This window comes from Lathyrus oleraceus, chromosome 3 (assembly GCF_024323335.1).
Source record: "Lathyrus oleraceus cultivar Zhongwan6 chromosome 3, CAAS_Psat_ZW6_1.0, whole genome shotgun sequence".
Classification (NCBI taxonomy): Eukaryota; Viridiplantae; Streptophyta; class Magnoliopsida; order Fabales; family Fabaceae; genus Lathyrus; species Lathyrus oleraceus.
In genome coordinates this window covers 288,817,714-288,833,914 of record NC_066581.1, presented here as the reverse complement: position 1 = coordinate 288,833,914, position 16,201 = coordinate 288,817,714, and the positions used below count along the sequence as shown (strand labels likewise).

General features: G+C 41.8%; 1 pseudogene; it reads left to right on the top strand.

The window, feature by feature from the left end:
• The first annotated feature begins 230 nt into the window (after positions 1–230).
• On the top strand, positions 231–7,400 carry LOC127130906 (uncharacterized; annotated as a pseudogene).
• Positions 7,401–16,201: the final 8,801 nt, after the last annotated feature.

Sequence of the window (16,201 nt, the reverse complement as noted above, 5' to 3'; positions counted from 1 at the left end):
ACCGTCCTCTCGCTACAGAACAATCCAATATCATTAGGCCAAGACGCACTCTTCTTGTTCGACCAAATGATTCCCTTGCACGCCGAAACAATGATTCTGAAGCTAGCATTGTTGTTAACCCTTCTCAAGATGCAAATGTTCACACCAAAGTTCCTCAAGGGGCCGATGATGAAAAGGCCATTGAGTTGGAGAGTTCGTATTCTTATATGAGTTCACTTGGATTCACATAAATGGAATATGTTGAAGGCAACCAACATGAAGCTTCAATTGATGATTCAAAGCAAATTAAAATTCAAAAGGGTGAGCCTGATGGAGGAGTAAGTTGCTCCATGTTGCCGAGAAGAGGTCCAGTTACACGGGATAATTTGCACCCGTTCAGAAACTTTCTTAGTAAGCCAGCAACACAGCCTTCGGTTGTTGTATCTTCGCGTGCCACAACTACCTCAACCAATTTAACTTCAGCTCCTATGATGAATTTAACGACCCGTTTGCATTTACACAATGGCCTTGGCGTAGCTGCTGATCCTTTGAGGAAAACTGAAAGAGTTATAGTTACAATCAACTCATCTCATCGGCACAAAAGTTATCTAATCTCCTGTGTGAAAATGATGTGAAGGGAAATCTTGGAGGAGCTCGAATAGGAATTGTAGCTAAGCCGTCTGGCAAATTTGTTGTCGGAATACTTGCAACTTGGTTTAGCGGAGGTGTTGTTGTACCACTTACACTCAACTATCCAGAAGCAGAGCTCCTGTATGTGATGAATAATTCGGATGTGTCCACAATACTGAGTACTGAAGATCATAGTGAGTTAATGCAAAACATTGCCAAACCTACCAGTTCACAATGCAACAATGTCAGTTGAATATGGCGCAAACAACAAGTTGTAGCAGGAAATTCATAGCAGTCCCAAACAAGGTTTACAATAGTTCAAACGTTATGCCTTTTGAATAGTTAAAACAAACAACAGTCAATCTATAGAAAGTGAAAGCCATTTCTTACCTTCGCGTGTGCATAATCATTTTGAACAACAAATATATGTGAACTAGACATCTGATGATTTGAAACGTGTGGTGAAGAAGCCGAGTACCTACACTTACACCTCAGGTAGACTGCAGAAGAGAAGTACTGATGGTAGCATAAGGATTTGGGACTCTGATAAGGGAACTTGTGAGACTACTTTGAATGGACATAAAGGAGCTGTAACTGCTTTTCGATACAATAAGGCTGGTTCGTTACTTGCTTCTGGTAGTAAAGATAATGATGTTATTTTGTGGGATGTTGTCGGAGAAACCGGTCTTTTTCGCCTTCACGGTCATCACGATCAGGTGACTGATGTTGTATTTGTTGGTTATGGGAAAAAGCAAGTTAGCCCATCCAAAGACAAGTTTTGAGAGTGTGGGATATTGATACTCAGCATTGTATGCAAATTATTGGGGGGCATCATAGTGAAATATGGACATTAGATGTTGATCCTGCAGAGAGGTACCTTGTAACCGGTTCAGCGGATAAGGAACTTCGTTTTTATACAATTAAGCAAGATTCTGTGGATAGGGAGTCTATAAATGACGGTGGAGATTCTTTTGTTTCAAACAAATGGGAAGTTTTGACGTATTTTGGTGAGATTCAGCGGTAGAATAAAGATAGAGTTGCCACTGTCCAGTTCAACAAGTCTAGGAATCTGCTAGCATGTCATGTTGCCGGAGAGATGGTAGAAATATTCCGTGTATTGGATGATGCCGAAGCGAAGCGTAAAGCCAAACGTAGGGTTAACCGCAAAAAGTAGAAGAAGCATGGTAAAGAGGCTACAAAGGGAGCTGAACATGGAGGTGAGAGTAATGAGAACAAAGGAGATAATTCTACTGTGACCGATGGACCCATAGAAACAAGTAAAATCCCAGTTACCGTGCCTGATGTTTTTAAATTGTTCCGTACTATTAAGAGCTAGAAAAAAGATATGCTCCATTTCTTTCTGTCTAACCACTCCAAAGAATTCATTTGGAACTTTAGCTTTGCCCTTAAACAATAATCTAATTGAGTTCTACTCCATTGAAAGCAGTGAAACCAAAAGAACACTTGGTATTGATCTTCAGGGGCACCGCTCTGATGTTCGAAGTGCCACACTTAGTTCGGACGTCACTTTTCTATCTTGAACCAGTCATAATGCAGTAAAGATCGGGAACCCAAGTACTGGTTCCTGCTTAAGGACCATTGATTCTGGATATGGACTTTGCAGTTTAATTCTTCCCTCTAACAAGTATGGACTTGTTGGAACTAAAGATGGAAGATTAGAAATTATTGACATTGGAAGTGGTACTCATGTTGAAGTTATTGAAGCTCATGGTGGCTCTATGAGGACAATTGTTGCCCTGCCAGATAGACTTGTATTTGTCACAGGAAGTGCAGATCACGAAGTAAAATTTTGGGACTACCAAATTAAGCAAAAACCTGTACAAGCTACTAAGCAACTCACCGTGTCAAATGTCAAGACTATAAGAATGAATAATGATGTTCTTGTGGTTGCAATTAGTCCTGATGCCAAATATATTGTTGTTGCTCTGTTGGATAGTACGGCCTGCTTTTCAATGCTTCAATTTCCAACCAACGCATGACGGATCCATGAAGACTTTGATACGGAGGAGGATGCAATATTATGTGCAGTTGTTCGTGAATATGGTCCTAACTGGAGCTTTGTTGGTAAAATGCTTTATGGCATTCCTGCTCTGATCATTGCTACCAAAGTCCTTCATCAGCATCTTCGCAAGGTGCTGGTGCTATAATCCCCGGCTCTATGCAGAATTCGCCTTACAACAGTAGTGGTGGTTTCTCAAATCAACATATAACCCGACCACCACTTGGTTTCTATCTCGACAAAAGACCCAAACGTGAACCAAACTTGAACAGTAACTTCCACAGCTAGCGGTGGGAAATTTGACAAGAAATTGCCAGGAGAAAAGCCTTCACAACATAAAGGAAAATACCGAAAGTTCTTGCCGGTAGCAGAAGGAACATGAATCAGATCACTGGAGAGAGGCAAACTTTGCTTGAACTTGTTGATTATATTTCAGCTGTGAATTCAAAGTTCAGTGAAGCGGCAATGCAGGAGAACACTAAGATAGCAGCTGACTTAATAAATAAACCTCTCAGTTCTATTTTTAAGGACCATGGTGGTAGTGACATTGACACTGGTAGCACCATTCCAATCACAGTTCATGAGGCAATAGTTTGGAGGAAAAAGATACACAGTAGACCTGCTGATGCTTTCCATTTTCACTGCAGTAAAATAACTTGGTAAGGCAGTAAAAGTTCACAAGCAACAAAAATGAAAACGTTTTCACAGAAGAAGTACAAGGTACATGTTACCTTTTTCAGAATAAGCACCAAAACAACATAGACAAACTGGCAGCACCAAAAGCACTTCCAAGTCCGACACCCCTTTGATCTCAGCGGCCAATTCAAAAGACCCTAGTAGTGTGACTATAAAAGGGAGGCCACTATTCATGAAGGGGAGTCGAAAAACCCTAATTCCTTAGAGGAGTCGTTACTGTTCACTAAGAGAAAAAGGAGCCGGCGGCGAGGAGAAAAGAAAACCATAGTTGTTCTTGGTGGTGAAGAGCGAAAGATCAAAAACCGGTTCAGACGGAACCTTACCTACATCCGTCAGTCAATCTCGCCGCAACCGGTTAGTTTCCTTTTCGAGTTTCTATTTCCATTTCTCCGTTTAGCTTCCTTGAAGCTTCCATTTGTGTAGTTATTGTCGTTAAATCTTTGATGTTCAAAATGGAAAGAAACAGGATCTATGTGCGTTAAGTTGAATTTGTTTGAGTTCTGCTACTGTTTTCAACTTTGTGTTTTATTTAAAAGGCTTGGTCCATTTTTTTTATGTTATGTGTTAGCGCTTGAGATTATATGACAAGGATGTCTATCTGGTAAAGGGATGCTTTGGCAAGCCCTTGGTCTCGGGTTCAATACCCGTGTGCGCCATATTTGATTTTTACAGCATTTTTAATTTCTATTTCACATTTCTTTTTAATCCCCTCATCATTCCTAATGTTTATTACCCCTTTTATTTATTTTAATTGTTAAATATCAATTTTAATTTATGGATTCAACAATTTCCATGTTGTTTATCCATGATTATTTTTATCGATACATTGATGGTATTTCGCCGCGTTTTGTTTAATCACATATGACATTTCGATTGTTGTTAATATGTGCAAACCGACTTTGAGCACATTATCTAGATTTCTTGTTTGCTTTTTCAATCTCCATCTGCCTTGCACGTCGTTGCGTTATGCAATTTTGATTCGCATCCTCGCATCCCGATTTTTATCCGTGCACGTCCCGATGTTGTTTCTTTCAATTAAATTTTTGAGTGTTTTGTATATATAACTTGTTGTTTTATTTATTTTCTTCACATGGCTTACTCTTGGGCCTTCTTACAATGAGACAGTTCTCTTGCACTTACACTCATAAATTGCATTATTTGTTGTTTGGGCCCGATTTAATTATTCCAGTACTTTGAGTCCCCATTTGACAAAATGTACCCCACTCCCCCGATGTGTAATAATTTTACTGCTTTTCATTTCTTTATTTGTTTGACTGTTTAGTTAGCTACTAACACAAGAATAAAATCAACCATTTCCAAAAGATCAAAAATAATACTTGATCCAATGTCGAGTATTTTCTCAATAAACAAATCAAATCCATTTCTCCCTCCCATTGCATTCCATTTTTCTTTCAAAACTTCATCAAATGCTTGATCCAACGTCAAGCCATTTTTCATAATAAAAAAAATATTAATTCATATTTAAGACCTTTTCAATAAAGATGGAAATGGAACGTGGTGGATACCGCGCACTCCTGAGACTAGGGTTCGAGGTGGATGCCTCGCTTATCCTAGCTCTCGCCATCATCCAAATTTATCTACTTTGTTTTCTCTCAAACATTCATTCAAATCTTTCTCAATCGTCCATCAATACTTGATCTAGTGTCAAGTCATTTTCACAACAAAACTCAAAAGATCTAATTCCTATCTAAACACTTTTCAATAAAGATGGAAATGGAACATGGTGGATACCATGCACTCCTGAGATTAAGATTCGAGGTGGATGCCTCGCCTATCTTAGCTCTCGCCATCGTCCAAAATTATCAATGCGGTTTCTTCAAACCCTTTCTCAATCAAACCTCAAAACACTTAATTCTTATTAAACATTTTTGAAAATAAGATGGAAATGGAACGTGGTGGATACCACGCACTCCTGAGACTAGGATTCGAGATGGATATCTCGCTCATCCAAGTTCTCGCCATTACTCAAAACACATCAAACCAATCAATTTCATTTCTCTCCGCCGCGCGATTGACTCTTAAACCTTTTCTCAAACGAAAGGTACTTTATTTCAAAACAATGCAAGGCAATGTTTCTCCACCTGTTTTGGGTAGTCTAACAATGTTTTCGTCGATTTGACACAAAGTAGCTTTCGCTAAAATCGACCAACAAACAAACATTTTCTACCCAGAACTACGTAAGCCTTGATTTATCTGTTGAGATACATAGGAGCAAGATTTGTAAATCTTGTCAGGCCCACTAATAAAAAACTTAGGTTTAGTCCTTCGTCAAAAATCCAAAAACATTCTCCTCTCTTCTATTCTTCCTTTCCCACTTGATAACCTGAAAAGCCTAACATTTTAAACTAACACTAACGCGCACAACTGACCTAACGGTTCCCGTTGAGTACAACGAACGTGAGGGGTGATAATACCTTCCCCTTGCGTAATCGACTCCCGAACCCTGATATTGGTTGCGATGACCATAATCATTGTCGTTTCTTTCTTGGGTTTTATCGATATTTCCCCTTTCCTTTTTAGGAATAAATAAAGTTCGGTGGCGACTCTGTTCAGTCCATCATTGCGAGCGTGCGATCACGCTTCGCTTAAGGTCATATTCCCATTTCGATGAGGTACGACAGATGGCGACTCTGTTGGGGACTAGACCGATCCCTAAGTGAGTCAAGCCTAGTTAGGACGTTTGTGTGCCTTTGCTTGTTTAATTGTGTGGCTTTTCCTTATTTATCGCTTTTATTATCTTTATTGTTTTTGATATATTTGTTGTATTTTGGTTCCACTGTGTTGGGTACTTGGATACTTGATTGCAAACCATGTGGGAAAGACTCTACACCCGAGTCTAGAGCGAAAAAACATAAGATAGGATGATGGTTGAGTAGTACAGACTCTCGAGGTGAATACTTCGTAAGAGTCGGTACGAGAACCTCACTTAGAGTAGATCCTTTTGCAAATATTGTCTCCCGATGTGTATACCTTGTAAGCTTCAATGTTTCAAAGGGGACCATGACTCTAAGAACCTTTTAGAACATTGAACCTTTGGCCAACTAGAAATGATGGTTGCGTAGTATGGATTCCCGAGGTGAATACTTCGTAAGAATCGATACGAGAACCTCGCTCAGAATAGATTATCTAGATGGAGTTGATGATCGGAAAGTATTTTCCGTAAGCGTCAAACATTCTTTTGAATCCGTGACTCTGAGTACCCTGTCTAGAACCAAGTCGATGGTTGCGTAGTGCAGACTCCCGAGGTGAATACGTCGTAAGAGTCGGTACGGGAACCTCACCCAGAAAAGATTCCCTTGATGGAGTTGACGACCGGAAAGTATTTTCCGTAAGCGTCAAACATTCTAGTGAAACAATGACTCTGGGGATCCTTTGTAACAAAGCCGTAGATCATACCCGGTGAGAAACCCTATTTTTGAAAGCAATCAAATTTATCCATACCTCGGACCTTTGAACCTGTACCAAAAAAAAAACAAAAAAAAAAAACATTGCATCCATCCATTCATTGCATACGCATAAAAAGCAAAACTCTTAGTTTGTTTCGTATTATTTCAGGAATCCAAGACTTGTTAGCAAAATGAACCCTGAGAGAAGAAGCACTTTTCAGTTTAAATACAAGAACATGGACCTTACCAGCCTGCAGAAGTTGAGTGCCAAAGTAACACCAATCAAACTCAACAGCTTCATGCAAAACTATGGAAGAATTTTGGACATCCTAAATGAGAAGATGGACATGATGACCACAGTGACTATTGCCCAGTTCTATGATCCACCTCTACGTTGTTTCACGTTTTCTGACTTCCAATTGGCTCCTACCTTGGAGGAATTTGAGAGGATCATAGGCCGGAATTTGAAGGGTCATAATCCATTTCCAAAGTTCGATGAAGATATTCCTCCCAAGAAGATAGCTTTAGCTTTGGGTCTGAAAGTTTCTGAAGTCGTGGACAATTGGGATGTGAAGGGAGCTTTCAATGGTTTTTCTAGGAAGTTTTGGAAGATCAAGCTAAGAAGATGGAAAAGGAAGGGAATTGGGAAGCCTTCTATGTTGTGTTAGCCGTGTTGGTATATGAGATAGTTCTCTTCCCAAATATTGACCATTTTGTGGATCACCTGGCGGTGAGAATTTTCCTCTCTGGTAACCCTGTACCGTTCCTCTTGGCAGATCTCTACTACACTCTCCATGATCGTCATGAGAAGAAGGGAGGAATCATCTTATGTTGTGCGCAGTTGTTGCATGACTGGTTTAGATCCCATATGCCCGAAGAAGGTCCTTTTGTCTCAAGGGAACTCAAGCCTTCCCAGAAGTTAGCTTCTCTCACCTCCAGTCATGTTAAGTGGTATATCAGGGATTGGGAAACCAAGGATGTTATTGTCAGCATTGGAGACTTCCCCAATGTGCCTTTGATAGGAACCAAGGGTTGCATCAACAATAACCTCATGTTATCTCTGAGGCAGCATGGGTACTCTATGAATGGCCCTCCAAAAACTGAAGCTTTAGAGCCTTTCATCTTACATAGTGCTGAAGCAGATCATCCCATGGTGAAGAAGATCAAGAGGTCTTGGCAAGCAGTTATCAGAAAAGGTAGAGAGTTGGGTAAGAGAAATGTCATTGCTCAAGAGCCTTACACTTGTTGGGTTAGAGAGAGGGTTCAGATGGTTAAACTCCCTTTTCCATTTGATCCTTCTATCTATCCATTGGTTCCTGAGCCAGAACCCATATTACCTGAAGACGTGGAGAAACTCAATGCCCGTATCAAGGAGTTAGAGTTGGAGAATGCTGACTTGAGAATTAAGCTCGGTCGAGTCTCGATAGAGAATGGGAACTTGAAAGACGGTCAACAAAAGAAGGACAAAGAGCTTGAAATCTCCAACAAAAGAGCTAGGGAGTCTGAAGCAAGGAGAGAAAAGTTTGGACAAGCGCTCTACAGCACTAAATCTGTATTCAAGTCAAAGGAGGAAGAGTTGGATAGAGCTTTACTCCGGATTCAAAAACTCAACAAGACTCTGGAATTGACCCTTGAGATAAAAAGGGAAGCACGACTGATTTTCGAGATTCGTACTCGTGAACTGGAGAATACCATTAAGAAATACAAGGATACTCTAGAACACGAGAAGTTGAAGACTGAAGAGTCAGAAAGAGTTTGCACACGGCTGAAATATCATTTGGAATGAGCCGATGCTAGAATCTAGGCACTTGAAGGCGGGGATTAGGATGCTGCCTATATGGTGTTGCTAGGTGAATGCAGATATTGGAGAAACCTCTATAGGGACATAGAGGTGACCAAGGCTGAAGACTTGCGTATCATTCAAGATCTCCAAGGGCTTTACACTGAGTGGAAGGGCAAATTTCTGAGGCTGTCTGGATTTGTGAGTTCCATCATGCGAGAGCTACCTGAGAAGCTGCAAGAAGCTGATTGGTGCATGTGTCTAGATAACACCCCACATCAAGTCTTTAATTTCATTAAGTTTTGTAAGGCAATGCTAGAAGGGCTGACTACCGACCTTGCTACGGTTCGGAAAGCCCATAAGCCACAAGCACGTTGTTTGTATTTGAACTTTGCTATGAGATTAATGAAAAAATCACTTTTGAGATTCATTTTTATTGTGTTTTGTTTCCTTATTACTTTAAATATTTGCGAACAAGTGTTGTGGCATTTCTGAAATGAATGACAAAAACTAACCAAGAGTTTTGCAAACAAGATGCATCCATACATGCATTCGTATATTTTCCAAATAGAGTCTCACTCCGCCCTTTATTCCTCCAGTTTCACGCTGAATTTTCAACACCAGTATAATACTCGCGCCAGAGCAAGACAGAGAATGGCTGAACAAGAGCAAGAGAGCGCCCGAGTTAGAGCTGAACTAGATGAAATCAAAGGAGGCATGTCCCAGATGCGGGAGATGCTGCAAGCTTTAACCTTCAGGTTTGAGATTCCACAAGCGACTATAATTTCAGAGACCAAGGGCCCAACAGTGGAAGTCCCACCTCATAGGACGTTACCCTCAACCCTTCCTCCGTATGGGCTACCTTATGACTTCGTCCCCCGAGCGGAGGTGGTGCACGACATGGGGCAATCTGTCCAACAAGCCGTGCCATTACCGGTTTACACTAACGTACGTCCAGTCATCCATACTATGGTTCCACCAGCTGCCTATGCTAGGCATATTCCTCATTATGAAGATCAAAACCACATATATCAGACTGTCGACTCAACAGTTACTGGTGACGAAGTAAGGTTTGAGGATTTCAGAGAAGTAAAGGAGAACATGCAGCTCCTTGAGAAGAAGTTCTGAGATTTAGAAGGAGACCACGTCTTTGGATCTGCTGCCAAAGAAATGTGTCTGGTATCCGGGTTGGTGATTCCGGCCAAATTGAAAACTCCGGACTTCGACAAATACAAGGGGCATACTTGTCCAAAGAGCCATCTCATCATGTATTATCGAAAAATGGATGCACACGTGGAGGACGACAAGCTGATGATCCATTGCTTTCAAGACAGCTTGAGTGGGGCTCCTTCCAAGTGGTATCTGAGTTTGGATCAGAATAGGATCAGGTGTTTCCAAGACCTATCAGACGCGTTCATAAAACATTACAAATACAATATGGACATGGCGCCTGACAGAAGACAGTTGCAGAGCATGTTTCAGCATGACAAGGAGTCCTTCAAGGAATACGCTCAAAGATGGAGGGAACTGGCTTCTCAGGTTGAACAACCTCTAGCTGAAAAGGAATTGGCCGAACTGTTCATCGACACTGTCCAACCCCAATTCTATGAGAATATGGTTGGGAGTGCTTCCTTGGGATTCTCCGAGCTTGTGGCTATAGGAGCTCGTGTGGAATATGGTGTAAGAAATGGCAAATTGGCGGCTGTAACGGGAACTTCAAGTGTTAATCCAAAGAAGTTCTCTGGAGGGTTTCCCAGGAAGAAAGAGGGAGAAACAAATGATGTGACGGTTGGTCAAGGAAGAGCTCCTCCAAGAAGGAGACCACAACAATACTCACCTCAACAGTATGTTCAACAACCAATTCCTTATCAGCAACCCATGTATCCCATCCAGTACGCTCCTCAACCATACGTAGCTGTTGTGACGCCTGCATTCAATCAACAACCTGCTCAGGCTTATCAAGCGCCTCCAGTTTATCGACCAGCTCCAGTTCAACAACGTGTTGCGGCTCCTCCAGCTTATCAACAAGCACCAGCAGCTCCTGTTTATCAACAGCCGAGAGCTCAAGCGCCAAGGCAAAATGCTCAAAACCTGAATAAGAGGCAAGGGGAGAGGGCGACCTTCAATCCAATCCCAATGTCGTACACTGAGTTGTATCCCTCCCTATTGCAAAAGGGGTTGGTGGTTCCCTGACCTATGGGACCTCCACCTGACCGTCTTCCTCCATGGTACAACCCTAATGCACACTGTCCTTTTCATGAAGGTGCCCCCGGGCATGACCTGGAGGGTTGTTACGCTCTGAAGCATAGGGTTCGTGAACTGATTGAGAGCAAGATCTTGTCTTTTAAGGACATGGGACCGAATGTGAAGAACAATCCTCTTCCTCCCCATGGAAATCCTGCAGTAAATGCCATTGAGGACGCTTCTGTTGGTGTTACGGTTGATAAGGTGAATGATGTAAAGACTCCTTTGGCAGCATTCCATGCCCGATTGGTGGAAGCTGGCATGATTAATGTTAATCATGAAAATTGTGAAGAGTGTTCCACATAGCAGAAGAGATGTCAGGTGGTACGAGACAACATTCAAAATTTGATGGATAAAGGAGTGCTTCAAATATCCAGTGCTGTGAAGAACGAAGACGTGTTGGTAATTGAACCTTGTTTCAATTTACCTGAACCAGTTGAAATCCCATATTATAGTGGTGGAGTGGTTCCAGTGAATAGTAAGCCGTCGCCTGTGGAAATATGTATGCCCACGCCTTTTCCCTACGTGAGCACCAAGGCTATGCCTTGGAAATATGAGATTACCGCTGTGGACAAGGTAGTTGAAGGAAGTTCAGACGCTGAAGTGACAGAAACTGTAAGTGAAGACGTCACCAATATTGCAGGGATGAGCAGAATGAACCGTAGTAGTCGAATCTATACGCCCGAATTCAATGTGACTCCTCAAGGGCCAAACAAGGAATCAACAGTTGTAGCTCCCACTAAAGAGCCCGAAGTGGTTCAATTCGAAGTTGCTATGGAATTCTTGAAGTTAATCAAGAGAAGTGACTACAAGGTTGTGGACCAGTTGCATCAAACGCCGTCTAAGATCTCTATTTTATCTCTGCAGTTGAATTCCCAAGCCCATAGGGAAGCTTTATTGAAGGTACTTGCTCAAGCTCATGTAACGCAAAGCATAACAGTAGACCAATTTGATGGGGTGGTTGCAAATATCATAGCTTGCAATACTTTGAGCTTCAATGGAGAGGAGTTACCTGAGGATGGACAAAATCACAATCGTGCTCTCCATATCTCGGTAAAATGCAAGGATGATGCTTTGGCAAGAGTTTTGGTTGATACCGGATCTTCTCTGAATGTTATGCCAAAGAGAACACTCGCCAAGTTATCTTATCAAGGACCAGCTATGAAGCCTAGTGCCTTGGTAGTGAAAGCTTGTGATGGTTCCAGGAGAACCGTGATTGGAGAGGTGGAATTGCCTATATTGATTGGCCCTCACGTATTCCCGATTAATTTCCAAGTCATGGATAATAATCCAGCATATAGCTGCTTGCTGGGACGTCCTTGGATTCATGCTGCAGGGGATGTCACCTCCACTTTACACCAAAAAATGAAGTTTGTAGTGGACAATCAACTAATCATCATTTCTGGAGAAGAAGACTTTGTGGTCAGTCACCTTTCATCCTTCAGATACATTGAGACTGATGAGGACGCTTTGGAAACTTCTTTTGTGGAGATGAAGGACCCTCTTGGGAAAGCTTGTTCATCTTTCGCGTCTCTGAAAAGCGCAAAGTCTAGCATCGAAGGAGGAAACCCTGAAGGTTGGGGTCAGCTTATTGATATTCGTGAGAAGCATGATCGCTTTGGTCTAGGATATGTGTCTTCTGCTACAAAAGGAGCCCGAGTCCCTGCAAAGGACAACACTCGAAGCATCCAGGAAGTATTCCTCAGCACAGGATTCATCCATGGAGATCAGGTCAATGCCATCGAAGATAGCACCGAAAGTGAAGATGAGCCATGTTTTGTTTACCGGTGTGAGACAACTTTGAACAACTGGAAGGCGGTTGAGATCCCCGAAACTTTTCCTTTGTCAAAGTAATAATTGTTGTATTTTTCATTTCAAATCCTTAGCTCTGCCCAAGGCTAATGGGTCATGTTGTATGGGCCCTATTTTCATTTTCAAATAATCATTATCAATGAATGAAAGGAATTTTGCTAAATTCTTATTATTCATTTACTTGGCTTTCTCTTAAGAAAATGGCAATCTTTTCAAAAACAAAAAAACTTTTCATTTATGCATCTTTTATTTTTTTTACTTTTCTAAAAGAAATCAATCATTCAAACATGCAGAATAAATGATAACCCCATTGAATCCAATGACTTTACTCCCTCTCATAACTTTGACTCCCCTATCTACCAAGCGGAAGAAGAGGGTGAAGAAGATTGTTACATCCCCGACGAATTGGCAAGGCTGCTCTAGCACGAGTCCAAAGCCCTTCAGCCACATGAAGAACCAGTGGAAACAATCAACCTTGGCACAAAGGAAGAGAAGAAAGAAGTCAAAATTGGCACCATGCTTAAAGCAAGCGTCAAAGAGAGATTGGTTAAGCTGCTACAAGAATATGTGGATGTATTTGCATGGTCATACCAGGATATGCCAGGTCTAGATACCAACATCGTTGAGCACAAGCTGCCGCTTCAGCCAGACTGCCCTCCAGTAAAACAGAAACTCCGAAGAACAAGACCAGATATGGCTCTGAAGATTCGTGAAGAAGTCAAACGACAATTTGACGTTGGTTTTCTCGCAGTGGCGAAGTACCCACAATGGGTAGCTAATATTGTACCTGTGCCTAAAAAGGATGGAAAAGTGAGGATGTGCGTTGACTATAGGGATATGAACAAAGCTAATCCAAAGGACGATTTCCCTCTACCACATATTGATACTTTGGTAGACAACACTGCAAGGTTTGCTGTATTCTCCTTTATGGATGGTTTTTCTGGATACAATCGAATCAAGATGGCTCCAGATGACATGGAAAAGACCACTTTTATTACCCCTTGGGGCACTTTTTGCTATAAGGTAATGCCTTTCGGTCTCAAAAATGTCGGGGCAACTTACCAAAGAGCTATGATCACTCTTTTCCATGATATGATGCACAAGGAGATAGAGGTATATGTTGATGACATGATCGCTAAATCTCAGAATGAAGAAGATCATATGAGCCATCTAAAGAAGCTGTTTGCACGCCTCAGAAAGTTTAGATTACGGTTAAACCCTGCAAAATGCACATTCGGTGTTCGTTCAGGGAAGTTGCTTGGTTTCATCGTTAGTCAACGAGGGATTGAGGTGGACCCTGACAAGGTCCGAGCTATACAAGAAATGCCTGCTCCACGCACCGAGCGAGAGGTTAGAGGCTTCCTGGGATGTTTGAGTTATATCTCAAGGTTTATATCACATATAACGGCCACGTGTGAGCCTATCTTCAAATTGCTTCGAAAAGATCAAGCCGTTGAATGGAATTTTGATTGTCAAAATGCTTTTGAGAAGATCCATCAATACTTGCAAGAGCCTCATATTCTAATTCCACCTGTCCCAGGAAAGCCATTAATCATGTATATAACTGTGCTTGAAGGGTCAATGGGATGCGTGCTGGGGCAACACGACGAAACTGGTCGGAAAGAACATGCTATTTACTATCTGAGTAAAAAGTTTACTGATTTTGAAAGTCGATATTCGCTTTTGGAGAAAACTTGTTGCGCGCTAGCATGGGCCGCTCGCCGTTTGAGGCAGTACATGATTTGCCATACTACTTTGTTGATCTCAAAAATGGATCCAATAAAGTACATCTTTGAGAAACCTGCCTTGACTGGAAGACTTGCCCGTTGGCAGATGCTCTTGTCAGAGTACGACATCCAGTACGTAACCCAGAAGGCAATCAAGGGAAGTGTGTTAGCAGAATATCTTGCTCACCAACCAGTTGAAGACTATCAGCCATTGAAGTTTGATTTCCCCGATGAGGATATAATGGTGATAAAGGATTCTGAGATCCCAGGCCCAGATGAAGGACCAGAACCAGGATCTCGATGGAAGCTCGCGTTCGATGGTTCCTCCAATTACAGTGGTCATGGTGTGGGAGATGTTTTAATGAATCCAAATGGTGGCTTTACCCCTTTTATAGCAAGGTTATGCTTTGATTGCACGAATAATGTCGTAGAGTATGAAGCTTGTATCCTTAGTCTGGAAGCCGCAATTGATCACCGAATCAAGATCCTTGAGGTGTATGGAGATTCAGCCTTGGTGATCTATCAAGTCAAAGGTGAATCGGAGACTCGCGATGCGAAGTTGATCCCGTATCGTGCTCATGTTGTAAAGATGATAGAATACTTTGATGATATCACTTTCCATCACATCCCAAGAGTAGAAAATCAAGTGGCGGACGCTTTGGCAACATTAGCATCAATGTACCAAGTCAGATTCCATAATGAAGCTCCACTTATTCGAATTGAACGAAGATATGAGCCTTCCTACTATCAATTGATTGAAGAAGAAACTGATGGTAAACCATGGTTTCATGATATCAAGCGATATCTTTTAAGTCAAGAGTATCCAGAAGATGCTACGTTGTTGGATAAGAAAACTCTGAGGAGGTTATCGTCCAAATTCTTTTTGAGCAATGATGTGCTTTACAAGAGAAACCATGACATGATTCTGCTCAGATGTGTGGATAGACACGAAGCAGACATGTTAATCAAGGAAATTCATGAAGGATCCTTTGGGACCCATGCCAATGGACATGCCATGGCCAAGAAGATTTTGAGAGTTGGTTATTATTGGTTGACCATGGAGTCCGATAGTTTCAGCTATGCAAGAAAATGTCATAAATTCCAAATTTATGCTGATAAGGTGCATGTACCGCCAACACTACTGAATGTTTTGACATCGCCTTGGCCTTTCTAAATGTGGGGCATCGACGCGATTGGTGCTATAGAGCCGAAGGCTTCCAATGGTCACCGCTTCATCCTGGTTGCCATCAATTACTTTACTAAATGGGTAAAGGCTGCTTCCTATACCAATGTGACGAGATATGTGGTTGCTCGCTTTATCAAGAAGGAGATTATCTGCCGCTATGGAATCCCTAGCAATATCATCACAGATAACGGTTCAAACTTGAACAACAAGACAATGACAGAATTATGTGAGAGTTTCAAGATTGACCACCATAATTCTTCTCCATATCGTCCAAAGATGAACGGTGTTGTTGAAGCCTCCAATAAAAATATCAAGAAGATCCTGCAAAAGATGGTGAAAACTTATAAGGATTAGCACGAGATGCTACCCTTTGCTTTGCATGGATACCGGACCTCAGTCCGCACTTCAACAGGGGCAACCCCATTCTTCTTAGTGTATGGGATGGACGCAGTTCTCCCAGTTGAAGTAGAGATACCTTCAACGAGAATATTGATGGAAGCCAAGCTGGACGAAGCTGAATGGATCCAAAACAACTATGATCAACTTAATCTCATTGATGAGAAGCGGATGACCGCACTGTGCCATGGACAATTGTACCAGCAACGAATCAAGAAGGCTGATGCGGTGTTTCGCAAGTATACGAACGCGTCAGAGTAATATAAAAGATTGTCGAATCCACAGAGACCAAGTGTCAATCTATCGTTATCTATCGTTATGGTG